Source organism: Dendrobates tinctorius, unplaced genomic scaffold (genome assembly GCF_039654945.1).
Source record: "Dendrobates tinctorius isolate UK_male_01 unplaced genomic scaffold, ASM3965494v1 ptg000179l, whole genome shotgun sequence".
Classification (NCBI taxonomy): domain Eukaryota; kingdom Metazoa; phylum Chordata; class Amphibia; order Anura; family Dendrobatidae; genus Dendrobates; species Dendrobates tinctorius.
Genome location: NW_027361846.1, coordinates 1546755 through 1574573, shown reverse-complemented (window position 1 = coordinate 1574573; position 27819 = coordinate 1546755). Strand labels below are relative to the sequence as shown.

Here is a 27819-nt window from a genome sequence, read left to right as displayed (position 1 = left end):
GTGTTGCTGCAGTGTCAGTGAGGTGGAGTGCTTGTGTGTGTAGTGTCGGTGTGTGGTGTGCGGGGTATCAGGGTGTAGTGACTGTGTGTGGTGTCGGGGCATGTGTTGCTGCAGTGTTAGTGAGGTGGAGTGATTGTGTGTGTGTGGTGTCGGTGTGTGGGGTATCAGGGTGTGGTGACTGTGTGTGGGGTCGGTGTGTGGTGTATCAGGGTGTAGTGACTGTGTATAGTGTCGGTGTGTGGTGTCGGTGTGTGGGGTATCAGGGTGTAGTGACTGTGTGTGGTGTCGGGGCATGTGTTGCTGCAGTGTCAGTGAGGTGGAGTGAGTGTGTGTATAGTGTCGGTGTGTGGTGTATCAGGGTGTAGCGACTGTGTGTGGGGTCGGGGCATGTGTTGCTGCAGTGTCAGTGAGGTGGAGTGAGTGTGTGTGTAGTGTCGGTGTGTGGGGTATCAGGGTGTGGTGACTGTGTGTGGGGTCGGTGTGTGGGGTATCAGGGTGTGGTGACTGTGTGTGGGGTATCAGTGTGTAGTGACTGTGTGTGGTGTATCAGGGTGTAGTGACTGTGTGGTGTCGGGGAATGTGTTGCTGCAGTGTCAGTGAGGTGGAGTGATTGTGTGTGGGGTCGGTGTGTGGTGTGTGGGGTATCAGGGTGTAGTGACTGTGTGTGGTGTCGGGGCATGTGTTGCTGCAGTGTTAGTGAGGTGGAGTGATTGTGTGTGTGGTGTCGGTGTGTGGGGTATCAGGGTGTAGTCACTGTGTGTGGTGTCGGGGTGTGGTGTCGGTGTGTGGTGTCGGTGTGTGGGGTCGGTGTGTGGGGTCGGTGTGTGGTATCAGAGTGTAGTGACTGTGTGTGGTGTCGGTGTGTGGTATCAGAGTGTAGTGACTGTGTGTGGTGTCGGTGTGTGGGGTATCAGGGTGTAGTGACTGTGTGTGGTGTCGGGGCATGTTTTGCTGCAGTGTCAGTGAGGTGGAGTGATTGTGTGCGGGGTATCGGGGTGTAGTGACTGTGTATAGTGTCGGTGTGTGGTGTCGGTGTGTGGGGTATCAGGGTGTAGTGACTGTGTGTGGTGTCGGGTCGGTGTGTGGTGTCGGTGTAGTGACTGTGTGTGGTGTCGGCGTGTGGGGTATCAGGGTGTGGGGTCGGTGTGTGGGGTATCAGGGTGTGGTGTCGGTGTGTGGTGTCGGGGTGTGGTGTCGGTGTGTGGGGTATCAGGGTGTAGTGACTGTGTGTGGTGTCGGGGTGTGGGGCCGGTGTGTGGTGTCGGTGTGTGGTGTATCAGGGTGTAGTGACTGTGTGGGGTCGGGGCATGTGTTGGTGGAGTGATTGTGTGTGGGGTATCGGGGTGTAGTGACTGTGTATGGTGTGGGTGTGTGGTGTGGGTGTGTGGTGTCGGGTCGGTGTGTGGGGTCGGGGTATCAGGGTGTAGTGACTGTGTGTGGGGTCGGGGCATGTGTTGCTGCAGTGTCAGTGAGGTGGAGTGATTGTGTGCGGGGTATCGGGGTGTAGTGACTGTGTATAGTGTCGGTGTGTGGTGTCGGTGTGTGGGGTATCAGGGTGTGGTGACTGTGTGTGGTGTCGGGGCATGTGTTGCTGCAGTGTCAGTGAGGTGGAGTGATTGTGTGTGTAGTGTCGGTGTGTGGGGTCGGTGTGTGGTGTATCAGGGTGTAGTGACTGTGTGGTGTCGGGGGATGTGTTGCTGCAGTGTCAGTGAGGTGGAGTGATTGTGTGTGTAGTGTCGGTGTGCGGGGTGTAGTGAGTGTGTGGGGTATCAGGGTGTGGTGACTGTGTGTGGTGTCGGGGCATGTGTTGCTGCAGTGTCAGTGAGGTGGAGTGATTGTGAGTGTAGTGTCGGTGTGTGGGGTATCAGGGTGTAGTGACTGTGTATGGTGTCGGTGTGTGGTGTCGGGGTGTGGGGTCGGTGTGTGGTGTATCAGGGTGTCGTGACTGTGTGTGGGGTCGGGGCATGTGTTGCTGCAGTGTCAGTGAGGTGGAGTGATTGTATGTGGGGTATCGGGGTGTAGTGACTGTGTATGGTGTCGGTGTGTGGTGTCGGTGTGTGGGGTCGGTGTAGTGACTGTGTGTGGGGTCGGGGCATGTGTTGCTGCAGTGTCAGTGAGCTGGAGTGATTAAGAGTGTAGTGTCGGTGTGCGGGGTATCAGGGTGTAGTGACTGTGTGTGGTATGTAATCTCAGTGTGTGGTGTGGGGTCATGTGTTGCTGCAGTGTCAGTGAGGTGTAGTGAGTGTGTGTGTAGTGTCGGTGTGTGGGGTATCAGGGTGTGGTGACTGTGTGTGGGGTCGGGGTGTGGGGTCGGTGTGTGGTGTATCAGGGTGTAGTGACTGTGTGTGGTGTATCAGGGTGTAGTGACTGTGTGGTGTCGGTGTGTGGTGTTTCAGGGTGTACTGACTGTGTGGGGTCGGGGTGTAGGATATCAGGGTGTACTGTGTGGTGTCGGGGCATGTGTTGCTGCAGTGTCAGTGAGGTGGAGTGATTGTGAGTGTAGTGTCGGTGTGCGGAGTGTAGTGACTGTGTGTGGGGTATCAGGGTGTAGTGACTGTGTGTGGTATGTAATCTCAGTGTGTGGTGTGGGGTCATGTGTTGCTCCAGTGTCAGTGAGGTGTAGTGAGTGTGTGGGGTCGGTGTGTGGTGACTGTGTGCGGGGTGTGGGGTCGGTGTGCGGTGTGTGGGGTCGGTGTGTGGAGTCGGTGTGTGGGGTGTGGTGACTGTGTGCGGGGTGTGGGGTCGGTGTGCGGTGTGTGGGGTCAGTGTGTGGTGTGTGTAGTGTCGGTGTGTGGGGTGTGGTGACTGTGTGCGGAGGTCGGTGTGTGGGGTCGGTGTGCGGTGTGTGGGGTCGGTGTGTGGAGTTGGTGTGTGGGGTGTGGTGACTGTGTGCGGGGTGTGCGGTGTGTGGGGTCGGTGTGTGGTGTGTGTAGTGTCGGTGTGTGGGGTGTGGTGACTGAGCGGGGTGTGGGGTCGGTGTGTGGGGTCGGTGTGTGGGGTGTGGTGATTGTGTGCGGGGTGTGGGGTCGGTGTGTGGTGTGTGTAGTGTCGGTGTGTGGGGTCGGGGTGTAGTGACTGTGTGCGGTGTGTGGGGTCGGTGTGTGGGGTGTGGTGACTGTGTGCGGGGTGTGGGGTCAGTGTGCGGGGTCGGTGTGTGGTGTGTGTAGTGTCGGTGTGTGGTGACTGTGTGCGGGGTGTGGTGACTGTGTGCGGGGTGTGGTGACTGTGTGCGGGGTGTGGTGACTGTGTGCGGGGTGTGGGGTCGATGTGCGGGGTCGGTGTGTGGTGTGTGTAGTGTCGGTGTGTGGGGTCGGGGTGTAGTGACTGTGTGCGGGGTGTGGGGACGGTGTGCGGTGTGTGGGGTCAGTGTGTGGAGTCGGTGTGTGGGGTGTGGTGACTGTGTGTGGGGTGTGGGGTCGGTGTGTGAGGTGTGGTGACTGTGTGCGGGGTGTGGGGTCGGTGTGCGGTGTCAGTGTGCGGTGTGTGTAGTGTCGGTGTGTGGGGTCGGGGTGTAGTGACTGTGTGTGGTGTCGGGGGATGTGTTGCTGCAGTGTCAGTGAGGTGGAGTGATTTTGTGTGTAGTGTCGGTGTGCGGGGTGTAGTGAGTGCGTGGGGTATCAGGGTGTAGTGACTGTGTGTGGTATGTAATCTCAGTGTGTGGTGTCGGGGCATGTGTTGCTGCAGTGTCAGTAAGGTGGAGTGATTGTGAGTGTAGTGTCGGTGTGTGGGGTATCAGGGTGTAGTGACTGTGTGTGGGGTCGGGGCATGTGTTGCTGCAGTGTCAGTGAGGTGGAGTGATTGTGTGGGGTCGGTGTGTGGTGTATCAGGGTGTAGTGACTGTGTGGGGTCGGGGCATGTGTTGCTGCAGTGTCAGTGAGGTGGAGTGATTGTGAGTGTAGTGTCGGTGTGCGGGGTGTAGTGACTGTGTGGGATATCAGGGTGTAGTGACTGTGTGTGGTATGTAATCTCAGTGTGTGGTGTGGGGTCATGTGTTGCTGCAGTGTCAGTGAGGTGTAGTGAGTGTGTGTGTAGTGTCGGTGTGTGGTGTATCAGGGTGTGGTGACTGTGTGTGGGGTATCAGGGTGTAGTCACTGTGTGTGGTGTCGGGGTGTGGGGTCGGTGTGTGGTGTCGGTGTGTGGTGTCAGGGTGTAGTGACTGTGTGTTGTCGGGGTGTGGTGTCGGTGTGTGGTGTATCAGGGTGTAGTGACTGTGTGGTGTCGGGGTGTGGGGTCGGTGTGTGGTGTATCAGGGTGTGGTGACTGTGTGTGGTGTCGGTGTGTGGGGTATCAGGGTGTGGTGACTGTGTGTGGTGTCGGGTCGGTGTGTGGTGTATCAGGGTGTAGTGACTGTGTGTGGGGTCGGTGTGTGGGGTATCAGGGTGTAGTGACTGTGTGGTGTCGGGGCATGTGTTGCTGCAGTGTCAGTGAGGTGGAGTGATTGTGTGTGTGGTGTCGGTGTGTGGTGTATCAGGGTGTAGTGACTGTGTGGGGTCGGGGCATGTGTTGCTGCAGTGTCAGTGAGGTGGAGTGATTGTGAGTGTAGTGTCGGTGTGCGGGGTGTAGTGACTGTGTGGGATATCAGGGTGTAGTGACTGTGTGTGGTATGTAATCTCAGTGTGTGGTGTGGGGTCATGTGTTGCTGCAGTGTCAGTGAGGTGTAGTGAGTGTGTGTGTAGTGTCGGTGTGTGGTGTATCAGGGTGTGGTGACTGTGTGTGAGGTCGGTGTGTGGGGTATCAGGGTGTAGTCACTGTGTGTGGTGTCGGGGTGTGGGGTTGGTGTGTGGTGTCGGTGTGTGTGGTATCAGGGTGTAGTGACTGTGTGGTGTCGGGGTGTGGTGTCGGTGTGTGTGGTATCAGGGTGTAGTGACTGTGTGGTGTCGGGGTGTGGGGTCGGTGTGTGGTGTATCAGGGTGTGGTGACTGTGTGTGGTGTCGGTGTGTGGGGTATCAGGGTGTGGTGACTGTGTGTGGTGTCGGGTCGGTGTGTGGTGTATCAGGGTGTAGTGACTGTGTGGTGTCGGGGCATGTGTTGCTGCAGTGTCAGTGAGGTGGAGTGATTGTGTGTGTGGTGTCGGTGTGCGGGGTGTAGTGACTGTGTATGGTGTCGGTGTGTGGGGTCGGTGTGTGGGATATCAGGGTGTAGTGACTGTGTGGTGTCGGGGCATGTGTTGCTGCAGTGTCAGTGAGGTGGAGTGATTGTGTGTGTGGTGTCGGTGTGCGGGGTGTAGTGACTGTGTATGGTGTCGGTGTATGGTGTCGGTGTGTGGGGTCGCTGTGTGGGATATCAGGGTGTACTGACTGTGTGGTGTCGGGGCATGTGTTGCTGCAGTGTCAGTGAGGTGGAGTGATTGTGAGTGTAGTGACTGTGTGTGGGGTATCAGGGTGTAGTGACTGTGTGTGGTATGTAATCTCAGTGTGTGGTGTGGGGTCATGTGTTGCTGCAGTGTCAGTGAGGTGTAGTGAGTGTGTGGTGTCGGTGTGTGGGGTATCAGGGTGTAGTGAGTGTGTGGTGTCGGTGTGTGGTGACTGTGTGCGGGGTCGGTGTGCGGTGTGTGGAGTTGGTGTGTGGAGTGTGGTGACTGTGTGCGGGGTGTGGGGTGTGTAGTGTCGGTGTGTGGGGTGTGGTGACTGTGTGCGGGGTGTGGTGTCGGTGTGCGGTCGGTGTGTGGTGTGTGTAGTGTCGGTGTGTGGGGTCGGGGTGTAGTGACTGTGTGCGGGGTATGGGGTCGGTGTGCGGTGTGTGGGGTCGGTGTGTGGAGTCGGTGTGTGGGGTGTGGTGACTGTGTGCGGGGTGTGGGGTCGGTGTGCGGTGTGTGGGGTCGGTGTGTGGTGTGTGTAGTGTCGGTGTGTGGGGTCGGTGTGTGGGGTCGGGGTGTAGTGACTGTGTGCGGGGTCGGTGTGTGGAGTCGGTGTGTGGGGTGTGGTGACTGTGTGTGGGGTGTGGGGTCAGTGTGTGGGGTCGGGGTGTAGTGACTGTGTGCGGGGTGTGGGGTCGGTGTGCGGTGTGTGGGGTCGGTGTGTGGGGTGTGGTGACTGTGTGCGGGGTGTGGGGTCGGTGTGTGGTGTGTGTAGTGTCGGTGTGTGGTGACTGTGTGCGGGGTGTGGGGTCGGTGTGTGGTGTGTGTGGGGTCAGTGTGTGGGGCGTGGTGACTGTGTGCGGGGTGTGGGGTATCAGGGTGTGGTGTATCAGGGTGTGGTGTCGGTGTGTGGGGTATCAGGGTGTGGTGTCGGTGTGTGGTGTCGGTGTGTGGGGTATCAGGGTGTGGTGTCGGTGTGTGGGGTATCAGGGTGTGGTGTCAGTTTGGGGTATCAGGGTGTGGTGTCGATGTGTGGTGTCGGTGTGTGGTGTATCAGGGTGTGGTGTCGGTGTGTGGGGTATCAGGGTGTAGTGACTGTGTGTAGTGTCGGTGTGTGGTGTTGGTGTGTGGTCGGTGTGTGATGTATCAGGGTGTGGTGTCGGTGTGTGGGGTATCAGGGTGTGGGGTATCAGGGTGTGGTGTCGGTGTGTGGTGTCGGTGTGTATCAGGGTGTGGTGTCGGTGTGTGGGGTATCAGGGTGTGGTGTCGGTGTGTGGGGTATCGGTGTGTGGGGTATCAGGGTGTGGTGTCGGTGTGGGGTATCAGGGTGTGGTGTCGGTGTGTGGGGTATCAGGGTGTAGTGACTGTGTGGTGTCGGTGTGGGGTATCAGGGTGTGGTGTCGGTGTGTGGTGTCGGTGTGTGGGGTATCAGGGTGTGGTGTCGGTGTGTGGGGTATCAGGGTGTGGTGTCGGTGTGTGGGGTATCAGGGTGTGGTGTTGGTGTGTGGTGTTGGTGTGTGGTGTATCAGGGTGTGGTGTCGGTGTGTGGGGTCGGAGTGTGGGGTATCAGGGTGTAGTGACTGTGTGTGGTGTCGGTGTGTGGTGTATCAGGGTGTGGTGTCGGTGTGTGGTGTCGGTGTGGGGTATCAGGGTGTGGTGTCGGGGTGTGGGGTATCAGGGTGTGGTGTCGGTGTGTGGTGTCGGTGTGGGATATCAGGGTGTGGGGTCGGTGTGTGGTATCATCAGGGTGTGGGGTCGGTGTGTGGGGTATCAGGGTGTGGTGTCGGTGTGTGGGGTATCAGGGTGTGGTGTCGGTGTGTGGGGTATCAGGGTGTGGTGTCGGTGTGTGGTGTCGGGGTGTGGGGTATCAGGGTGTGGGGTATCAGGGTGTGGTGTATCAGGGTGTGGGGTATCAGGGTGTGGGGTATCAGGGTGTGGTGTCGGTGTGTGGGGTATCAGGGTGTGGTGTCGGTGTGTGGGGTATCAGGGTGTGGTGTATCAGGGTGTGGTGTCGGTGTGTGGGGTATCAGGGTGTGGTGTCGGGGTGTGGTGTCGGTGGGTGGGGTATCAGGGTGTGGTGTCGGTGTGTGGTGTCGGTGGGTGGGGTATCAGGGTGTGGTGTCGGTGTGTGGGGTATCAGGGTGTGGTGTCGGTGTGTGGGGTATCAGGGTGTAGTGACTGTGTGTGGTGTCGGTGTATCAGGGTGTGGTGTCGGTGTGTGGTATCAGGGTGTGGTGTCGGTGTGTGGGGTATCAGGGTGTGGTGTCGGTGTGTGGTATCAGGGTGTGGTGTCGGGTATCAGGGTGTGGTGTCGGTGTGGGGTCGGTGTGTGGGGTATCAGGGTGTGGTGTCGGCGTGTGGTGTATCAGGGTGTGGTGTCGGTGTGTGGTATCAGGGTGTGGTGTCGGTGTGTGGTGTCGGTGTGTGTGGTATCAGGGTGTGGTGTCGGTGTGTGGTATCAGGGTGTGGTGTCGGTGTGTGGTGTCGGTGTGTGTGGTATCAGGGTGTGGTGTCGGTGTGTGGGGTATCAGGGTGTGGTGTCGGTGTGTGGGGTCGGTGTGTGGGGTCGGTGTGTGGTGTATCAGGGTGTGGTGTCGGTGTGTGGTGTCGGTGTGTGGTGTCGGTGTGTGGGGTTGGTGTGTGGTGTCGGTGTGTGGTGTCGGTGTGTGGGGTATCAGGGTGTGGTGTCGGTGTGGGATATCAGGGTGTGGTGTCGGTGTGTGGGGTATCAGGGTGTGGTGTTGGTGTGTGGTGTATCAGGGTGTGGTGTTGGTGTGTGGTGTATCAGGGTATGGTGTCGGTTTGTGGGGTATCGGTGTGTGGTGTCGGTGTGTGGGGTATCAGGGTGTGGTGTCGGTGTGTGGGGTATCAGGGTGTGGTGTCGGTGTGTGGGGTATCAGGGTGTGGTGTCGGTGTGTGGGGTATCAGGGTGTGGTGTCGGTGTGTGGTGTCGGTGTATAGTGTCGGTGTGTGGGGTATCAGGGTGTGGTGTCGGTGTGTGGGGTGTGACAAACAGCCCACGGCCGTTCGTCCACTTACGGAGGTGACTAACGGGGGTCCCGCTGCCACCAAAGCGCGACGGACAGCGGACCCTGTGTCACCACTATGTCACAGTCCCACCACTGACACGGGTGTATCAGCGGACGGAGGGACGAGACACACTGCCGGCACACGGCTATCACAGGCGCAGTGGGGCTTATCTTAGTTATCCCACCACTGGCACCATGTGACCAAAAATATCCAGCAAGCTAATCTCGCTCTACAATTTGCCGCAGGGGGAGTTTAATTTGGATGCCCCACCACTGCTATCAATCTTCCAAGTACTGCGGGGATTTGTGTATATCCCACTTTCTCAGTTCCACTTTGGAACTTGCAGCTCTCCGGCTCCCCCCTTACCCTCAGGTCAGTCAGGGAACTGCACCTAGGATAATTGGTCGCCGGACGGGCTGCCTGTTGTGAACCGGCAATTAGGCTTCTGCAGTAAGGGAATTATGAATGCTGGTGCCGCAGACCCTCATTCAGCTATATAAGACCCTTCTAGACTGCCAGCAAGCCGCAATAGCCGTACTCAACGCGCTGCCACCAGTCACGGTTACTTAATTCACAGTGTTAAATTAAGAGGGTCCGTGGCAAACCCCTTGAATTAGTAGCGATTATCTATCAAAGGCGTATAGTTCGAGTCTTAGAGCATAGAGACAGATCTAAATAATTATTTCATTTATTTTCCGAAAGAGGACAGTGATTACAGATAAAAGTTGCTATAAAATTGAGACATAAAATGTGTACAGTACAGGTATAAAATAAAAGTGGAGAAAACAAAGAGAGTACACTCACAGTTCCATATTGTTCCTTAGGCAGACCATGCGGCTAAGGTGGGTGGAGGCGGAGCTGCACTTCTCCGCTCATCTGGGTCTTTCTAGCACGACGACTTGAGCTGTTCTGCCCTGGTTTTGTCCAGGAAGTGCTTTATAGACTTGCTATGTGACATCACGGAGAGATGCATGCTGGGTTAATCCCACCTCTCCCTTTTGGATTTAGAATTACACTAGAAAACTTATACTAATCATAAGTCCGTGGGGGCAGCCCGCACAGACACATATAGGGCATCATTGGTTGTGATTTGTTGAGTACAATAATTCAAGACCAAATATGCAGTAGTTCTGATACACCGTTTAGCTGGAACACATATCTCAGGTTCTGAAAGGATTAGGCTTCGCAAGAACCACGGCAGCGACGCTGTGACCGCCCGGATTACAAAAATGTGATTTTCATATCTCTAGGGTATTTGGTTCTTATGGTATAGCCTCTCATAGTTTTATTCGTTTCAAACAAAGAAGTTTTTCCCGCTCTGAAGAGGAGAGAAGGAAACAAATGGTTGTAACAGCAGGGGGGTCTCCTATTACTAGTGCGAACACAGGCTGTAGAGGAGGGGGGGTGGCACTGCTCTGTGTGTGTGTGAAGGGAGGAGGGATGAAGCTGCAGAGCTAGCAGCCTGGATTGTCATATCTGCCGGATCTTTCTGGAAAGTTACAACCGAAAACATCATATTTTGTGGACAAAACCCCATACCTCACAGACATTGTACATCACATGGGGTATCAGGGTGTGGTGACTGTGTGTGGTGTATCAGGGTGTGGTGTCGGTGTGTGGTGTATCAGGGTGTGGTGTCGGTGTCGGTGTGTGGGGTATCAGGGTGTGGTATCGGTGTGTGGGGTATCAGGGTGTGGTGTCGGTGTGTGGGGTCGGTGTGTGGGGTATCAGGGTGTGGTGTCGGTGTGTGGGGTATCAGGGTGTGGTGTCGGTGTGTGGGGTATCAGGGTGTGGTGTTGGTGTGTGGTATCGGTGTGTGGGGTATCAGGGTGTGGTGACTGTGTGTGGGGTATCAGGGTGTGGTGTCGGTGTGTGGTGTATCAGGGTGTGGTATCGGTGTGTGGTGTCGGTGTGTGGGGTATCAGGGTGTGGTGTATCAGGGTGTGGTGTATCAGGGTGTGGTGTCGGTGTGTGGTGTATCAGGGTGTGGTGTCGGTGTGTGGTGTATCAGGGTGTGGTGTCGGTGTGTGGTGTAACAGGGTGTGGTGTCGGTGTGTGGGGTATCAGGGTGTGGTGTCGGTGTGTGGTGTATCAGGGTGTGGTGTCGGTGTGTGGTGTATCAGGGTGTGGTGTCGGTGTGTGGGGTATCAGGGTGTGGTGTCGGTGTGTGGGTTAGCAGGGTGTGGTGTATCAGGGTGTGGTGTCGGTGTGTGGGGTATCAGGGTGTGGTGTCGGTGTGTGGTGTCGGTGTGTGGGGTATCAGGGTGTGGTGACGGTGTGTGGGGTATCAGGGTGTGGTGTCGGTGTGTGGGGTATCAGGGTGTGGTGTCGGTGTGTGGGGTATCAGGGTGTGGTGTCGGTGTGGGGTATCAGGGTGTGGTATCGGTGTGTGGTGTCGGTGTGTGGTGTCGGGGTGTGGGGTCGCTGTGTGGGGTCGGTGTATGGGGTATCAGGGTGTAGTGACTGTGTGTGGTGTCGGTGTGTGGTTTCGGTGTGGGGTATCAGGGTGTGGTGTCGGTGTGTGGGGTCGGTGTGTGGGGTATCAGGGTGTGGTGTCGGTGTGTGGGGTATCAGGGTGTGGTGTCGGTGTGTGGGGTATCAGGGTGTGGTGTTGGTGTGTGGTATCGGTGTGTGGGGTATCAGGGTGTAGTGACTGTGTGTGGTGTCGGTGTGTGGGGTATCAGGGTGTGGTGTCGGTGTGTGGTATCAGGGTGTGGTGTCGGTGTGTGGTGTCGGTGTGGGGTATCGGGGTGTGGTGTCGGGGTGTGGTGTCGGGGTGTGGTATCGGTGTGTGGTATCGGTGTGTGGTGTCGGTGTGTGGGGTATCAGGGTGTGGTGACTGTGTGTGGTGTCGGTGTGTGGTGTCGGGGTGTGGTGTATCAGGGTGTGGTATCGGTGTGTGGTGTCGGGGTGTGGTGTATCAGGGTGTGGTGACTGTGTGTGGTGTCGGTGTGTGGTGTCGGTGTGTGGGGTATCAGGGTGTGGTGTCGGTGTGTGGTGTCGGTGTGGGATATCAGGGTGTGGTGTCGGGGTGTGGTGTCGGGGTGTGGTGTCGGGGTGTGGGGTATCGGTGTGTGGTATCGGTGTGTGGTGTCGGTGTGTGGGGTCGGTGTGTGGGGTATCAGAGTGTAGTGACTGTGTGTGGTGTCGGTGTGTGGTGACGGTGTGTGGGGTATCAGGGTGTGGTGTCGGTGTGTGGTGTCGGTGTGGGGTATCAGGGTGTGGTATCGGTGTGTGGTGTCGGGGTGTGGTGTCGGGGTGTGGTGTCGGAGTGTGGTGTCGGAGTGTGGTGTCGGAGTGTGGGGTATCAGGGTGTGGTGACTGTGTGGTGTCGGTGTGTGGTGTCGGTGTGTGGTGTATCAGGGTGTGGTGTCGGGGTGTGGTGTATCAGGGTGTGGTAACTTTGTGTGGTGTCGGTGTGTGGGGTATCAGGGTGTGGTGTCGGGGTGTGGTGTCGGGGTGTGGTGTCGGGGTGTGGTGTCGGGGTGTGGGGTATCAGGGTGTGGTATCGGTGTGTGGTGTCGGTGTGTGGGGTATCAGGGTGAAGTGACTGTGTGTGGTGTCGGTGTGTGGTGACGGTGTGTGGGGTATCAGGGTGTGGTGTCGGTGTGGGGTATCAGGGTGTAGTGACTGTGTGTGGTGTCGGTGTGTGGGGTATCAGGGTGTGGTGTCGGTGTGTGGTGTCGGTGTATCAGGGTGTGGTGTCGGTGTGTGGTGTATCAGGGTGTGGTATCAGTGTGTGGTGTCGGTGTGTGGTGTCGGTGTGTGGTGTCGGTGTGTGGTGTCGGTGTGTGGTGTATCAGGGTGTGGTGACTGTGTGTGGTGTCGGTGTGTGGGGTATCAGGGTGTGGTGTCGGTGTGTGGTGTCGGTGTGGGGTATCAGGGTGTGGTGTCGGGGTGTGGTGTCGGGGTGTGGGGTATCAGGGTGTGGTGTATCAGGGTGTGGTGTCAGGGTGTGGTGTCGGGGTGTGGGGTATCAGGGTGTAGTGACTGTGTGGTGTCGGTGTGTGGGGTATCAGGGTGTGGTGTCGGTGTGTGGTATCAGGGTGTAGTGACTGTGTGGTGTCGGTGTGTGGTATCAGGGTGTGGTGTCGGTGTGTGGGGTATCAGGGTGTGGTGTCGGTGTGTGGTGTCGGTGTGTGGGGTATCAGGGTGTGGTATCGGGGTGTGGTGTCGGGGTGTGGTGTCGGGGTGTGGTGTATCAGGGTGTGGTGTATCAGGGTGTGGTGTCGGTGTGTGGGGTATCAGGGTGTGGTGTCGGTGTGTGGTGTCGGTGTGTGGGGTATCAGGGTGTGGTGTCGGTGTGTGGGGTATCAGGGTGTGGTATCGGTGTGTGGTGTCGGGGTGTGGTGTCGGGGTGTGGTGTATCGGTGTGTGGTGTCGGGGTGTGGTGTCGGGGTGTGGTGTCGGGGTGTGGTGACGGTGTGTGGGGTATCAGGGTGTGGTGTCGGGGTGGGGTGTCGGTGTGTGGGGTATCGGTGTGTGGTGTATCAGGGTGTGGTATCGGTGTGTGGTGTCGGTGTGTGGTGTCGGTGTGTGGTGTCGGTGTGTGGTGTCGGTGTGTGGGGTATCAGGGTGTGGTGTCGGGGTGGGGTGTCGGTGTGTGGGGTATCAGGGTGTGGTGTCGGTGTGTGGTGTCGGGGTGTGGGGTATCAGGGTGTGGTGACGGTGTGTGTGGTGTCGGTGTGTGGGGTATCAGGGTGTGGTGTCGGGGTGTGGTGTCGGTGTGTGGGGTATCAGGGTGTGGTATCGGTGTGTGGTGACGGTGTGTGGTGTCGGGGTGTGGTGTATCAGGGTGTGGTGTCGGTGTGTGGTGTCGGTGTGTGGGGTATCAGGGTGTGGTGACGGTGTGTGTGGTGTCGGTGTGTGGTGACGGTGTGTGGGGTATCAGGGTGTGGTGACTGTGTGTGGGGTATCAGGGTGTGGTATCGGTGTGTGGTGTCGGTGTGTGGGGTATCAGGGTGTGGTGTCGGTGTGTGGTGTATCAGGGTGTAGTGACTGTGTGTGGTGTCGGTGTGTGGTGACGGTGTGTGGGGTATCAGGGTGTGGTGTCGGTGTGTGGTATCAGGGTGTAGTGACTGTGTGTGGTGTCGGTGTGTGGTATCAGGGTGTGGTGTCGGTGTGTGGGGTATCAGGGTGTGGTGTCGGTGTGTGGTGTCGGTGTGTGGGGTATCAGGGTGTGGTGTCGGTGTGTGGTGTCGGTGTGTGGGGTATCAGGGTGTGGTATCGGTGTGTGGTGTCGGTGTGTGGGGTATCAGGGTGTGGTATCGGTGTGTGGTGTCGGTGTGTGGTGTCGGTGTGTGGGGTATCAGGGTGTGGTGACTGTGTGGTGTCGGTGTGTGGGGTATCAGGGTGTGGTGTCGGTGTGTGGTATCAGGGTGTGGTGTCGGGGTGTGGTGTATCAGGGTGTGGTGTAGGTGTGTGGTGTCGGGGTGTGGGGTATCAGGGTGTAGTGACTGTGTGTGGTGTCGGTGTGTGGTGACGGTGTGTGGGGTATCAGGGTGTGGTGTCGGTGTGTGGTGTCGGTGTGGGGTATCAGGGTGTAGTGACTGTGTGTGGTGTCGGTGTGTGGTATCAGGGTGTGGTGTCGTGTGTGGGGTATCAGGGTGTGGTGTCGGTGTGTGGGGTATCAGGGTGTGGTGTCGGGGTGTGGTGTCGGGGTGTGGTGTCGGGGTGTGGTGTCGGTGTGTGGGGTATCAGTGTGTGGTGTCGGTGTGTGGTGTCGGTGTGTGGGGTATCAGGGTGTGGTATCGGTGTGTGGTGTCGGGGTGTGGTGTCGGTGTGTGGTGTCGGTGTGTGGTGTTGGGGTGTGGTGTCGGTGTGTGGGGTATCAGGGTGTGGTGTCGGTGTGTGGGGTATCAGGGTGTGGTATCGGTGTGTGGTGTCGGGGTGTGGTGATGGTGTGTGGGGTATCAGGGTGTGGTGTCGGGGTGGGGTGTATCAGGGTGTGGTGTCGGTGTGTGGTGTCGGTGTGGGGTGTCGGTGTGGGGTGTCGGTGTGTGGTGTATCAGGGTGTGGTGTCGGGGTGGGGTGTCGGTGTGTTGTGTATCAGGGTGTGGTGTCGGTGTGTGGTGTCGGGGTGGGGTGTCTGTGTGTGGTGTATCAGGGTGTGGTATCGGTGTGTGGTGACGGTGTGTGGGGTATCAGGGTGTGGTGTCGGGGTGTGGTATCGGTGTGTGGTGACGGTGTGTGGTGTCGGGGTGTGGTGTATCAGGGTGTGGTGTCGGTGTGTGGTGTCGGTGTGTGGGGTATCAGGGTGTGGTGACGGTGTGTGTGGTGTCGGTGTGTGGGGTATCAGGGTGTGGTGACTGTGTGTGGTGTCGGTGTGTGGTGACGGTGTGTGGGGTATCAGGGTGTGGTGTCGGGGTGTGGTGTCGGTGTGTGGTGTCGGGGTGTGGTGTCGGTGTGGGGTGTCGGTGTGTGGTGTCGGTGTGTGGTGTATCAGGGTGTGGTGACTGTGTGTGGGGTATCAGGGTGTGGTGTCGGTGTGTGGTGTATCAGGGTGTGGTGTCGGGGTGTGGGGTATCAGGGTGTGGTGTATCAGGGTGTGGTGTCGGTGTGTGGGGTATCAGGGTGTAGTGACTGTGTGTGGTGTCGGTGTGTGGTGACGGTGTGTGTGGTGTCGGTGTGTGGTATCAGGGTGTAGTGACTGTGTGTGGTGTCGGTGTGTGGTATCGGTGTGTGGGGTATCAGGGTGTGGTGTCGGTGTGTGGTGTCGGTGTGTGGGGTATCAGGGTGTGGTGTCGGGGTGTGGGGTATCAGGGTGTGGGGTATCAGGGTGTGGTGTCGGTGTGTGGGGTATCAGGGTGTGGTGTCGGTGTGTGGTGTCGGTGTGTGGGGTATCAGGGTGTGGTGTCGGGGTGTGGTGTCGGGGTGTGGTGTCGGGGTGTGGTGTATCAGGGTGTGGTATCGGTGTGTGGTGTCGGTGTGGGGTGTCGGTGTGGGGTGTCGGTGTGGGGTGTCGGTGTGTGGGGTATCAGGGTGTGGTGTCGGTGTGTGGTGTCGGTGTGTGGGGTATCAGGGTGTGGTGACGGTGTGTGTGGTGTATCAGGGTGTGGTGACTGTGTGTGGGGTATCAGGGTGTGGTGACTGTGTGTGGGGTATCAGGGTGTGGTATCGGTGTGTGGTGTCGGTGTGTGGTGTCGGGGTGTGGGGTATCAGGGTGTGGTGTCGGGGTGTGGTGTCGGGGTGTGGTGTCGGGGTATCAGGGTGTAGTGACTGTGTGTGGTGTCGGTGTGTGGTGACGGTGTGTGGGGTATCAGGGTGTGGTGTCGGTGTGTGGTGTCGGTGTGGGGTATCAGGGTGTAGTGACTGTGTGTGGTGTCGGTGTGTGGTATCAGGGTGTGGTGTCGGTGTGTGGGGTATCAGGGTGTGGTGTCGGTGTGTGGTGTCGGTGTGTGGGGTATCAGGGTGTGGTGTCGGTGTGTGGTGTCGGTGTGTGGTGTATCAGGGTGCGGTGACTGTGTGTGGTGTCGGTGTGTGGGGTATCAGGGTGTGGTGTCGGGGTGTGGTGTCGGGGTGTGGTGTAGGTGTGTGGTGTCGGGGTGTGGGGTATCAGGGTGTAGTGACTGTGTGTGGTGTCGGTGTGTGGTGACGGTGTGTGGGGTATCAGGGTGTGGTGTCGGTGTGTGGTGTCGGTGTGGGGTATCAGGGTGTAGTGACTGTGTGGTGTCGGTGTGTGGTATCAGGGTGTGGTGTCGGTGTGTGGTGTCGGTGTGTGGGGTATCAGGGTGTGGTGTCGGGGTGTGGTGTCGGGGTGTGGTGTCGGGGTGTGGGGTATCAGGGTGTGGTGTCGGTGTGTGGTGTATCAGGGTGTGGTGTCGGTGTGTGGTGTATCAGGGTGTGGTGATGGTGTGTGGGGTATCAGGGTGTGGTGTCGGGGTGGGGTGTCGGTGTGTGGGGTATCAGGGTGTGGTGTCGGTGTGTGGTGTCGGGGTGTGGGGTGTCGGGGTGTCGGGGTGTGTGGTGTCGGTGTGTGGTGTCGGGGTGTGGGGTATCAGGGTGTGGTGTCGGGGTGTGGTGTCGGTGTGTGGTGTCGGGGTGTGGTGTCGGTGTGTGGTGACGGTGTGTGGGGTATCAGGGTGTGGTGACGGTGTGTGTGGTGTCGGTGTGTGGTGACGGTGTGTGGGGTATCAGGGTGTGGTGTCGGGGTGGGGTGTCTGTGTGTGGGGTATCAGGGTGTGGTGTCGGTGTGTGGTGTCGGTGTGTGGTGTCGGTGTGTGGGGTGTCAGGGTGTGGTGTCGGGGTGTGGTGACGGTGTGTGGGGTATCAGGGTGTGGTGACGGTGTGTGGGGTATCAGGGTGTGGTGACGGTGTGTGTGGTGTCGGTGTGTGGGGTATCAGGGTGAGGTGACTGTGTGTGTGGTGTCGGTGTGTGGTGACGGTGTGTGGTGTCGGGGTGTGGTGTCGGTGTGTGGTGACGGTGTGTGGGGTATCAGGGTGTGGTGACGGTGTATGTGGTGTCGGTGTGTGGTGACGGTGTGTGGGGTATCAGGGTGTGGTGACTGTGTGTGTGGTGTCGGTGTGTGGTGACGGTGTGTGGTGTCGGGGTGTGGTGTCGGGGTGTGGTGACGGTGTGTGGGGTATCAGGGTGTGGTGTCGGGGTGTGGTGTCGGTGTGTGGTATCAGGGTGTGGTGACGGTGTGTGGGGTATCGGGGTGTGGTGACGGTGTGTGGGGTATCAGGGTGTGGTGTCGGGGTGTGGTGTCGGTGTGTGGTATCAGGGTGTGGTGACGGTGTGTGGGGTATCAGGGTGTGGTGTCGGGGTGTGGTGTCGGTGTGTGGTATCAGGGTGTGGTGACGGTGTGTGGGGTATCAGGGTGTGGTGACGGTGTGTGGGGTATCAGGGTGTCGGTGTGTGGTGTCGGTGTGTGGTGACGGTGTGTGGGGTATCAGGGTGTGGTGACGGTGTATGTGGTGTCGGTGTGTGGTGACGGTGTGTGGGGTATCAGGGTGTGGTGTCGGTGTGTGGTGACGGTGTGTGGGGTATCAGGGTGTGGTGTCGGTGTGTGGTGACGGTGTGTGGGGTATCAGGGTGTGGTGACGGTGTGTGGTGTCGGTGTGTGGTGTCGGTGTGTGGGGTATCAGGGTGTGGTGTCGGTGTGTGGGGTATCAGGGTGTGGTGTCGGTGTGTGGTGTCGGTGTGTGGGGTATCAGGGTGTGGTGACGGTGTATGTGGTGTCGGTGTGTGGTGACGGTGTGTGGGGTATCAGGGTGTGGTGTCGGTGTGTGGTGACGGTGTGTGGTGTCGGTGTGAGGGGTATCAGGGTGTGGTGTCGGTGTGTGGGGTATCAGGGTGTGGTGACGGTGTGTGGTGTCGGTGTGTGGTGTCGGTGTGTGGGGTATCAGGGTGTGGTGTCGGTGTGTGGGGTATCAGGGTGTGGTGACGGTGTGTGGTGTCGGTGTGTGGGGTATCAGGGTGTGGTGACGGTGTATGTGGTGTCGGTGTGTGGTGACGGTGTGTGGGGTATCAGGGTGTGGTGTTGGTGTGTGGTGACGGTGTGTGGTGTCGGTGTGTGTGGTATCAGGGTGTGGTGACGGTGTGTGGGGTATCAGGGTGTCGGTGTGTGGTGTCGGTGTGTGGTGACGGTGTGTGGGGTATCAGGGTGTGGTGACGGTGTATGTGGTGTCGGTGTGTGGTGACGGTGTGTGGGGTATCAGGGTGTGGTGTCGGTGTGTGGTGACGGTGTGTGGGGTATCAGGGTGTGGTGACGGTGTGTGGTGTCGGTGTGTGGTGTCGGTGTGTGGGGTATCAGGGTGTGGTGTCGGTGTGTGGGGTATCAGGGTGTGGTGTCGGTGTGTGGGGTATCAGGGTGTGGTGACGGTGTGTGGTGTCGGTGTGTGGGGTATCAGGGTGTGGTGACGGTGTATGTGGTGTCGGTGTGTGGTGACGGTGTGTGGGGTATCAGGGTGTGGTGACGGTGTGTGGTGTATCAGGGTGTGGTGACGGTGTATGTGGTGTCGGTGTGTGGTGTCGGTGTGTGGGGTATCAGGGTGTGGTGTCGGTGTGTGGGGTATCAGGGTGTGGTGTCGGTGTGTGGGGTATCAGGGTGTGGTGTCGGTGTGTGGTGTCGGTGTGTGGGGTATCAGGGTGTGGTGTCGATGTGTGGTGTCGGTGTGTGGGGTATCAGGGTGTGGTGTCGGTGTGTGGGGTATCAGGGTGTGGTGACGGTGTGTGGTGTCAGTGTGTGGTGTCGGTGTGTGGGGTATCAGGGTGTGGTGTCGGTGTGTGGTATCAGGGTGTGGTGACGGTGTGTGGGGTATCAGGGTGTGGTGACGGTGTGTGGGGTATCAGGGTGTGGTGTCGGGGTGTGGTGTCGGTGTGTGGTATCAGGGTGTGGTGACGGTGTGTGGGGTATCAGGGTGTGGTGACGGTGTGTGGGGTATCAGGGTGTCGGTGTGTGGTGTCGGTGTGTGGTGACGGTGTGTGGGGTATCAGGGTGTGGTGTCGGTGTGTGGTGACGGTGTGTGGGGTATCAGGGTGTGGTGACGGTGTGTGGTGTCGGTGTGTGGTGTATCAGGGTGTGGTGTCGGTGTGTGGGGTATCAGGGTGTGGTGACGGTGTGTGGTGTCGGTGTGTGGGGTATCAGGGTGTGGTGACGGTGTATGTGGTGTGGGTGTGTGGGGTATCAGGGTGTGGTGTCGGTGTGTGGTGACGGTGTGTGGTGTCGGTGTGTGTGGTATCAGGGTGTGGTGACGGTGTGTGGGGTATCAGGGTGTGGTGACGGTGTGTGGGGTATCAGGGTGTCGGTGTGTGGTGTCGGTGTGTGGTGACGGTGTGTGGGGTATCAGGGTGTGGTGACGGTGTATGTGGTGTCGGTGTGTGGTGACGGTGTGTGGGGTATCAGGGTGTGGTGTCGGTGTGTGGTGACGGTGTGTGGGGTATCAGGGTGTGGTGACAGTGTGTGGTGTCGGTGTGTGGTGTCGGTGTGTGGGGTATCAGGGTGTGGTGTCGGTGTGTGGGGTATCAGGGTGTGGTGACGGTGTGTGGTGTCGGTGTGTGGTGACGGTGTGTGGGGTATCAGGGTGTGGTGACGGTGTGTGGTGTCGGTGTGTGGGGTATCAGGGTGTGGTGACGGTGTATGTGGTGTCGGTGTGTGGTGTCGGTGTGTGGGGTATCAGGGTGTGGTGTCGGTGTGTGGGGTATCAGGGTGTGGTGTCGGTGTGTGGTGTCGGTGTGTGTGGTGTCGTTGTGTGGTGTCGGTGTGTGGGGTATCAGGGTGTGGTGACGGTGTGTGGTATCGGTGTGTGGGGTATCAGGGTGTGGTGACGGTGTATGTGGTGTCGGTGTGTGGTGACGGTGTGTGGGGTATCAGGGTGTGGTGACGGTGTGTGGTGTCGGTGTGTGGGGTATCAGGGTGTGGTGACGGTGTATGTGGTGTCGGTGTGTGGTGTCGGTGTGTGGGGTATCAGGGTGTGGTGTCGGTGTGTGGGGTATCAGGGTGTGGTGTCGGTGTGTGTGGTGTCGGTGTGTGGTGTCGGTGTGTGTGGTGTCGGTGTGTGGTGTCGGTGTGTGGGGTATCAGGGTGTGGTGACGGTGTATGTGGTGTCGGTGTGTGGTGTATCAGGGTGTGGTGTCGGTGTGTGGGGTATCAGGGTGTGGTGTCGGTGTGTGGGGTATCAGGGTGTGGTGTCGGTGTGTGGTGTCGGTGTGTGTGGTGTCGGTGTGTGGGGTATCAGGGTGTGGTGTCGGTGTGTGGTGTCGGTGTGTGGGGTATCAGGGTGTGGTGTCGGTGTGTGGTGTCGGTGTGTGTGGTGTCGGTGTGTGGTGACGGTGTGTGGGGTATCAGGGTGTCGGTGTGTGGTGTCGGTGTGTGGTGACGGTGTGTGGGGTATCAGGGTGTGGTGACGGTGTATGTGGTGTCGGTGTGTGGTGTCGGTGTGTGGGGTATCAGGGTGTGGTGACGGTGTATGTGGTGTCGGTGTGTGGTGTATCAGGGTGTGGTGTCGGTGTGTGGGGTATCAGGGTGTGGTGTCGGTGTGTGGTGTCGGTGTGTGTGGTGTCGGTGTGTGGTGTCGGTGTGTGGGGTATCAGGGTGTGGTGACGGTGTGTGGTGTATCAGGGTGTGGTGACGGTGTATGTGGTGTCGGTGTGTGGTGACGGTGTGTGGGGTATCAGGGTGTGGTGACGGTGTGTGGTGTCGGTGTGTGGGGTATCAGGGTGTGGTGACGGTGTATGTGGTGTCGGTGTGTGGGGTATCAGGGTGTGGTGTCGGTGTGTGGGGTATCAGGGTGTGGTGTCGGTGTGTGGGGTATCAGGGTGTGGTGTCGGTGTGTGGGGTATCAGGGTGTGGTGTCGGTGTGTGGGGTATCAGGGTGTGGTGTCGGTGTGTGGTGTCGGTGTGTGTGGTGTCGGTGTGTGGTGTCGGTGTGTGGGGTATCAGGGTGTGGTGTCGGTGTGTGGGGTATCAGGGTGTGGTGTCGGTGTGTGGGGTATCAGGGTGTGGTGTCGGTGTGTGGTGTCGGTGTGTGTGGTGTCGGTGTGTGTGGTGTCGGTGTGTGGGGTATCAGGGTGTGGTGTCGGTGTGTGGTGTCGGTGTGTGGGGTATCAGGGTGTGGTGTCGGTGTGTGGTGTCGGTGTGTGTGGTGTCGGTGTGTGGTGACGGTGTGTGGGGTATCAGGGTGTGGTGACGGTGTGTGGGGTATCAGGGTGTCGGTGTGTGGTGTCGGTGTGTGGGGTATCAGGGTGTGGTGACGGTGTATGTGGTGTCGGTGTGTGGTGACGGTGTGTGGGGTATCAGGGTGTGGTGTCGGTGTGTGGTGACGGTGTGTGGGGTATCAGGGTGTGGTGACGGTGTGTGGTGTCGGTGTGTGGGGTATCAGGGTGTGGTGTCGGTGTGTGGGGTATCAGGGTGTGGTGACGGTGTGTGGTGTCGGTGTGTGGGGTATCAGGGTGTGGTGACGGTGTATGTGGTGTCGGTGTGTGGTGACGGTGTGTGGGGTATCAGGGTGTGGTGACGGTGTGTGGTGTCGGTGTGTGGGGTATCAGGGTGTGGTGACGGTGTATGTGGTGTCGGTGTGTGGTGTCGGTGTGTGGGGTATCAGGGTGTGGTGTCGGTGTGTGGGGTATCAGGGTGTGGTGTCGGTGTGTGGTGTCGGTGTGTGGGGTATCAGGGTGTGGTGACGGTGTGTGGTGTCGGTGTGTGGGGTATCAGGGTGTGGTGACGGTGTATGTGGTGACGGTGTGTGGGGTATCAGGGTGTGGTGACGGTGTGTGGTGTCGGTGTGTGGGGTATCAGGGTGTGGTGACGGTGTATGTGGTGTCGGTGTGTGGTGTCGGTGTGTGGGGTATCAGGGTGTGGTGTCGGTGTGTGGGGTATCAGGGTGTGGTGTCGGTGTGTGGGGTATCAGGGTGTGGTGTCGGTGTGTGGTGTCGGTGTGTGGGGTATCAGGGTGTGGTGTCGGTGTGTGGGGTATCAGGGTGTGGTGTCGGTGTGTGGTGTCGGTGTGTGTGGTGTCGGTGTGTGGGGTATCAGGGTGTGGTGTCGGTGTGTGGGGTATCAGGGTGTGGTGACGGTGTATGTGGTGTCGGTGTGTGGGGTATCAGGGTGTGGTGTCGGTGTGTGGGGTATCAGGGTGTGGTGTCGGTGTGTGGGGTATCAGGGTGTGGTGTCGGTGTGTGGGGTATCAGGGTGTGGTGTCGGTGTGTGGTGTCGGTGTGTGTGGTGTCGGTGTGTGGGGTATCAGGGTGTGGTGTCGGTGTGTGGTGTCGGTGTGTGGGGTATCAGGGTGTGGTGTCGGTGTGTGGTGTCGGTGTGTGGTGTCGGTGTGTGGGGTATCAGGGTGTGGTGTCGGTGTGTGGGGTATCAGGGTGTGGTGTCGGTGTGTGGGGTATCAGGGTGTGGTGTCGGTGTGTGGTGTCGGTGTGTGGGGTATCAGGGTGTGGTGTCGGTGTGTGGGGTATCAGGGTGTGGTGTCGGTGTGTGGTGTCGGTGTGTGTGGTGTCGGTGTGTGTGGTATCAGGGTGTGGTGTCGGTGTGTGGGGTATCAGGGTGTGGTGACGGTGTATGTGGTGTCGGTGTGTGGTGTCGGTGTGTGGGGTATCAGGGTGTGGTGTCGGTGTGTGGGGTATCAGGGTGTGGTGTCGGTGTGTGGGGTATCAGGGTGTGGTGTCGGTGTGTGGTGTCGGTGTGTGTGGTGTCGGTGTGTGGTGTCGGTGTGTGGGGTATCAGGGTGTGGTGACGGTGTATGTGGTGTCGGTGTGTGGTGTCGGTGTGTGGGGTATCAGGGTGTGGTGTCGGTGTGTGGGGTATCAGGGTGTGGTGTCGGTGTGTGGGGTATCAGGGTGTGGTGTCGGTGTGTGGTGTCGGTGTGTGTGGTGTCGGTGTATCAGGGTGTGGTGTCGGTGTGTGTGGTGTCGGTGTGTGGGGTATCAGGGTGTGGTGACGGTGTATGTGGTGTCGGTGTGTGGTGTCGGTGTGTGGGGTATCAGGGTGTGGTGTCGGTGTGTGGGGTATCAGGGTGTGGTGTCGGTGTGTGGGGTATCAGGGTGTGGTGTCGGTGTGTGGTGTCGGTGTGTGTGGTGTATGTGGTGTCGGTGTGTGGTGTCGGTGTGTGGGGTATCAGGGTGTGGTGTCGGTGTGTGGGGTATCAGGGTGTGGTGTCGGTGTGTGGGGTATCAGGGTGTGGTGTCGGTGTGTGTGGTGTCGGTGTGTGGGGTATCAGGGTGTGGTGTCGGTGTGTGGTGTCGGTGTGTGGGGTATCAGGGTGTGGTGTCGGTGTGTGGTGTCGGTGTGTGGGGTATCAGGGTGTGGTGACGGTGTGTGGGGTATCAGGGTGTGGTGTCGGTGTGTGGGGTATCAGGGTGTGGTGTCGGTGTGTGGGGTATCAGGGTGTGGTGTCGGTGTGTGGTGTCGGTGTGTGTGGTGTCGGTGTGTGGTGTCGGTGTGTGGGGTATCAGGGTGTGGTGTCGGTGTGTGGTGTCGGTGTGTGGGGTATCAGGGTGTGGTGTCGGTGTGTGGTGTCGGTGTGTGGGGTATCAGGGTGTGGTGACGGTGTGTGGGGTATCAGGGTGTGGTGTCGGTGTGTGGTGTCGGTGTGTGTGGTGTCGGTGTGTGGTGTCGGTGTGTGGGGTATCAGGGTGTGGTGTCGGTGTGTGGTGTCGGTGTGTGGGGTATCAGGGTGTGGTGTCGGTGTGTGGTGTCGGTGTGTGGGGTATCAGGGTGTGGTGTCGGGGTGGGGTGTCGGGGTGGGGTGACGGTGTGTGGTGACGGTGTGTGGTGACGGTGTGTGGTGTCGGTGTGTGGGGTATCAGGGTGTGGTGTCGGTGTGTGGTGTCGGTGTGTGGGGTATCAGGGTGTGGTGACGGTGTGTGGGGTATCAGGGTGTGGTGTCGGTGTGTGGTGTCGGTGTGTGTGGTGTCGGTGTGTGGTGTCGGTGTGTGGGGTATCAGGGTGTGGTGTCGGTGTGTGGTGTCGGTGTGTGGGGTATCAGGGTGTGGTGTCGGTGTGTGGTGTCGGTGTGTGGTGTCGGTGTGTGGTGACGGTGTGTGGTGTCGGTGTGTGGGGTATCAGGGTGTGGTGTCGGGGTGGGGTGTCGGTGTGTGGTGACGGTGTGTGGGGTATCAGGGTGTGGTGTCGGTGTGTGGTGTCGGTGTGTGGGGTATCAGGGTGTGGTGTCGGGGTGGGGTGTCGGGGTGTGGTGTCGGTGTGGGGTGACGGTGTGTGGTGTCGGTGTGTGGGGTATCAGGGTGTGGTGTCGGTGTGTGGTGTCGGTGTGTGGTGTCGGTGTGTGGGGTATCAGGGTGTGGTGTCGGGGTGGGGTGTCGGTGTGTGGTGACGGTGTGTGGTGTCGGGGTGGGGTGTCAGGGTGTAGTGACTGTGTGTGGTGTCGGTGTGTGGTGACGGTGTGTGGTGACGGTGTGTGGGGTATCAGGGTGTGGTGTCGGTGTGTGGTGTCGGTGTGTGGTGTCGGTGTGTGGTGTCGGTGTGTGGTGTCGGTGTGTGGTGTCGGTGTGTGGGGTATCAGGGTGTGGTGTCGGGGTGGGGTGTCGGTGTGTGGTGACGGTGTGTGGTGACGGTGTGTGGTGACGGTGTGTGGGGTATCAGGGTGTGGTGTCGGGGTGGGGTGTCGGGGTGTGGTGTCGGTGTGGGGTGACGGTGTGTGGTGTCGGTGTGTGGGGTATCAGGGTGTGGTGTCGGTGTGTGGTGTCGGTGTGTGGTGTCGGTGTGTGGGGTATCAGGGTGTGGTGTCGGGGTGGGGTGTCGGTGTGTGGGGTATCAGGGTGTGGTGTCGGGGTGGGGTGTCGGTGTGTGGTGTCGGTGTGTGGGGTATCAGGGTGTGGTGTCGGGGTGGGGTGTCGGTGTGTGGTGACGGTGTGTGGTGACGGTGTGTGGTGACGGTGTGTGGGGTATCAGGGTGTGGTGTCGGGGTGGGGTGTCGGGGTGTGGTGTCGGTGTGGGGTGACGGTGTGTGGTGTCGGTGTGTGGGGTATCAGGGTGTGGTGTCGGTGTGTGGTGTCGGTGTGTGGGGTATCAGGGTGTGGTGTCGGTGTGTGGTGTCGGTGTGTGGTGTCGGTGTGTGGGGTATCAGGGTGTGGTGTCGGGGTGGGGTGTCGGTGTGTGGTGACGGTGTGTGGTGACGGTGTGTGGGGTATCAGGGTGTGGTGTCGGGGTGGGGTGTGGTGTCGGTGTGGGGTGACGGTGTGTGGTGTCGGTGTGTGGGGTATCAGGGTGTGGTGTCGGGGTGTGGTGTCGGGGTGGGGTGTCGGGGTGTGGTGTCGGGGTGGGGTGTCGGGGTGTGGTGTCGGTGTGGGGTGACGGTGTGTGGTGTCGGTGTGTGGGGTATCAGGGTGTGGTGTCGGTGTGTGGTGACGGTGTGGGGTGTCGGGGTGTGGTGTCGGTGTGTGGGGTATCAGGGTGTGGTGTCGGGGTGTGGTGTCGGGGTGTGGTGTCGGTGTGTGGGGTATCAGGGTGTGGTGTCGGGGTGTGGTGTCGGTGTGTGGGGTATCAGGGTGTGGTGTCGGGGTGGGGTGTCGGGGTGTGGTGTCGGTGTGGGGTGACGGTGTGTGGTGTCGGTGTGTGGGGTATCAGGGTGTGGTGTCGGTGTGTGGTGTCGGTGTGTGGTGTCGGTGTGTGGGGTATCAGGGTGTGGTGTCGGTGTGTGGTGTCGGTGTGTGGGGTATCAGGGTGTGGTGTCGGGGTGGGGTGTGGTGTCGGTGTGGGGTGACGGTGTGTGGTGTCGGTGTGTGGGGTATCAGGGTGTGGTGTCGGGGTGGGGTGTCGGTGTGTGGTGACGGTGTGTGGTGACGGTGTGTGGTGACGGTGTGTGGGGTATCAGGGTGTGGTGACGGTGTGTGGTGACGGTGTGTGGTGACGGTGTGTGGGGTATCAGGGTGTGGTGTCGGGGTGTGGTGTCGGTGTGGGGTGACGGTGTGTGGTGTCGGTGTGTGGGGTATCAGGGTGTGGTGTCGGTGTGTGGTGTCGGTGTGTGGTGTCGGTGTGTGGGGTATCAGGGTGTGGTGTCGGTGTGTGGTGTCGGTGTGTGGGGTATCAGGGTGTGGTGTCGGGGTGGGGTGTGGTGTCGGTGTGGGGTGACGGTGTGTGGTGTCGGTGTGTGGGGTATCAGGGTGTGGTGTCGGGGTGGGGTGTCGGTGTGTGGTGACGGTGTGTGGTGACGGTGTGTGGTGACGGTGTGTGGGGTATCAGGGTGTGGTGACGGTGTGTGGTGACGGTGTGTGGTGACGGTGTGTGGGGTATCAGGGTGTGGTGTCGGGGTGTGGTGTCGGTGTGGGGTGACGGTGTGTGGTGACGGTGTGTGGTGACGGTGTGTGGGGTATCAGGGTGTGGTGACGGTGTGTGGTGACGGTGTGTGGGGTATCAGGGTGTGGTGTCGGTGTGTGGTGACGGTGTGTGGTGTGGGGTCATGTGTTGTGCAGTGTCAGTGACGGTGGGTGTCGGCTGCGTCCTCCGCTCCCGCTGAGTGTGTGAAGGATTTTCCCAGGATGCTTTGCAGCAGCCGTCAGGACAGGGGTCTGGTGAGGAGCTGTGGTCCAGATCATGTGACCGTCTGTCAGGATGAGTCAGGTGACCAGAGGAGGAGAGCGGCGGCGGCGGCGGCTGTGAGGAGAGGTCGGTTCCCCCCCCCCGCCAACCCCTTCCTCGCCGGTCAGTGCCCCCTCAGTAACCCCTTCCTCGCCGGTGACCCCCCTCTCATTAACCCCTTCCTCGCCGGAGAGCCCCCCTCATTAACCCAGTCCTCGCCGGTCAGTGCCCCCTCAGTAACCCCTTCCTCGCCGGTGACCCCCCTCTCATTAACCCCTTCCTCGCCGGTGAGCCCCCCTCATTAACCCAGTCCTCGCCGGTCAGTGCCCCCTCAGTAACCCCTTCCTCGCCGGTGACCCCCCTCTCATTAACCCCTTCCTCGCTGGTCAGCCCCCCTCATTAACCCCTTGCTCGCTGTTCAACCCCTCATTAACCCCTTCCTCGCAGGTCTGTGCCCCTCATTAACCCCTCGTTTGCTGGTCGCCCCCCCCCCTCATTAACCCCCTTCCCTTCATCCTCACTCTTTGTTAACCCCTTGGTTGCCCGCGGCTGCCTGCAGTCTCTTTTCCATTAACCCCTTCTGTCTCCTGACGTTGTCCCTATTCCCTCGCCTGCCGTAATACCAGCCACAGACTGTTGGGGGCGCTGGCGAGCGTTTGGCTGTGATCCTGCGCACCCCTTTGTATGACTGCCGGCGGCCCCGCGGGTGAGGGGTAATGATGCTGACAGCCGGCCCCGCTTGCTGTCAGTGGGCGGTCTCGGGGCGGTCGGCCGTCTCCTCGTGTGGGATGCCTCCTGACATTGTCACCATCGTTCTAGATTCCCGGCACAGCGCGTTGGTGTGTCCGCGCACACGGCGTCCGGCTCTCACCGTTCTGTGACAGTGTGTCAGCAGTGGATACAGTGTAACAAACCCTCCGCTGTGACCCTGGCTGTGGATGCGATCCCCCTGATTCTGGCCGCGCTGCACGAGGAGCCGGACAATGGTGGGCACTACGGGGGACACTGCCAGCGATGAGGAACTGACTGCCGAGAGGATGAAGCCGCACAGCCATCATGGTGCCACACCGTGCCGTCCAATCACACTGCCACATAGTGCCGTCCAATCACACTGCCACATAGTGCCGTCCAATCACACTGCCATATAGTGCCGTACAATCACACTGCCATATAGTGCCGTCCAATCACACTGCCATATAGTGCCGTCCAATCACACTGCTACTTAGTGCCGTCCAATCACACTGCTACTTAGTGCCGTCCAATCACACTGCCATATAGTGCCGTCCAATCACACTGCTACTTAGTGCCGTCCAATCACACTGCCACTTAGTGCCGTCCAATCACACTGCCATATAGTGCCGTCCAATCACACTGCCACATAGTGCCGTCCAATCACACTGCTACTTAGTGCCGTCCAATCACACTGCCATATAGTGCCGTCCAATCACACTGCTACTTAGTGCCGTCCAATCACACTGCTACTTAGTGCCGTCCAATCACACTGCCATATAG

The 27819-nt window shown here is 59.3% G+C and overlaps 1 protein-coding gene across 3 annotated transcripts in view; it reads left to right on the top strand.

Moving 5' to 3' along the window:
* Positions 1–27819, top strand: part of SLC4A2 (solute carrier family 4 member 2) — a 395791-nt gene that overhangs the window by 156587 nt on the left and 211385 nt on the right. The window contains exon 1 of one of the 3 annotated variants that reach the window (XM_073551713.1): positions 26230–26394. The exons of 1 other annotated variant lie outside the window; for it this stretch is intronic. The gene's annotated coding sequence lies outside the window, so the exon portion shown is untranslated. One more of the 3 variants, XM_073551715.1, reaches the window with a different exon arrangement.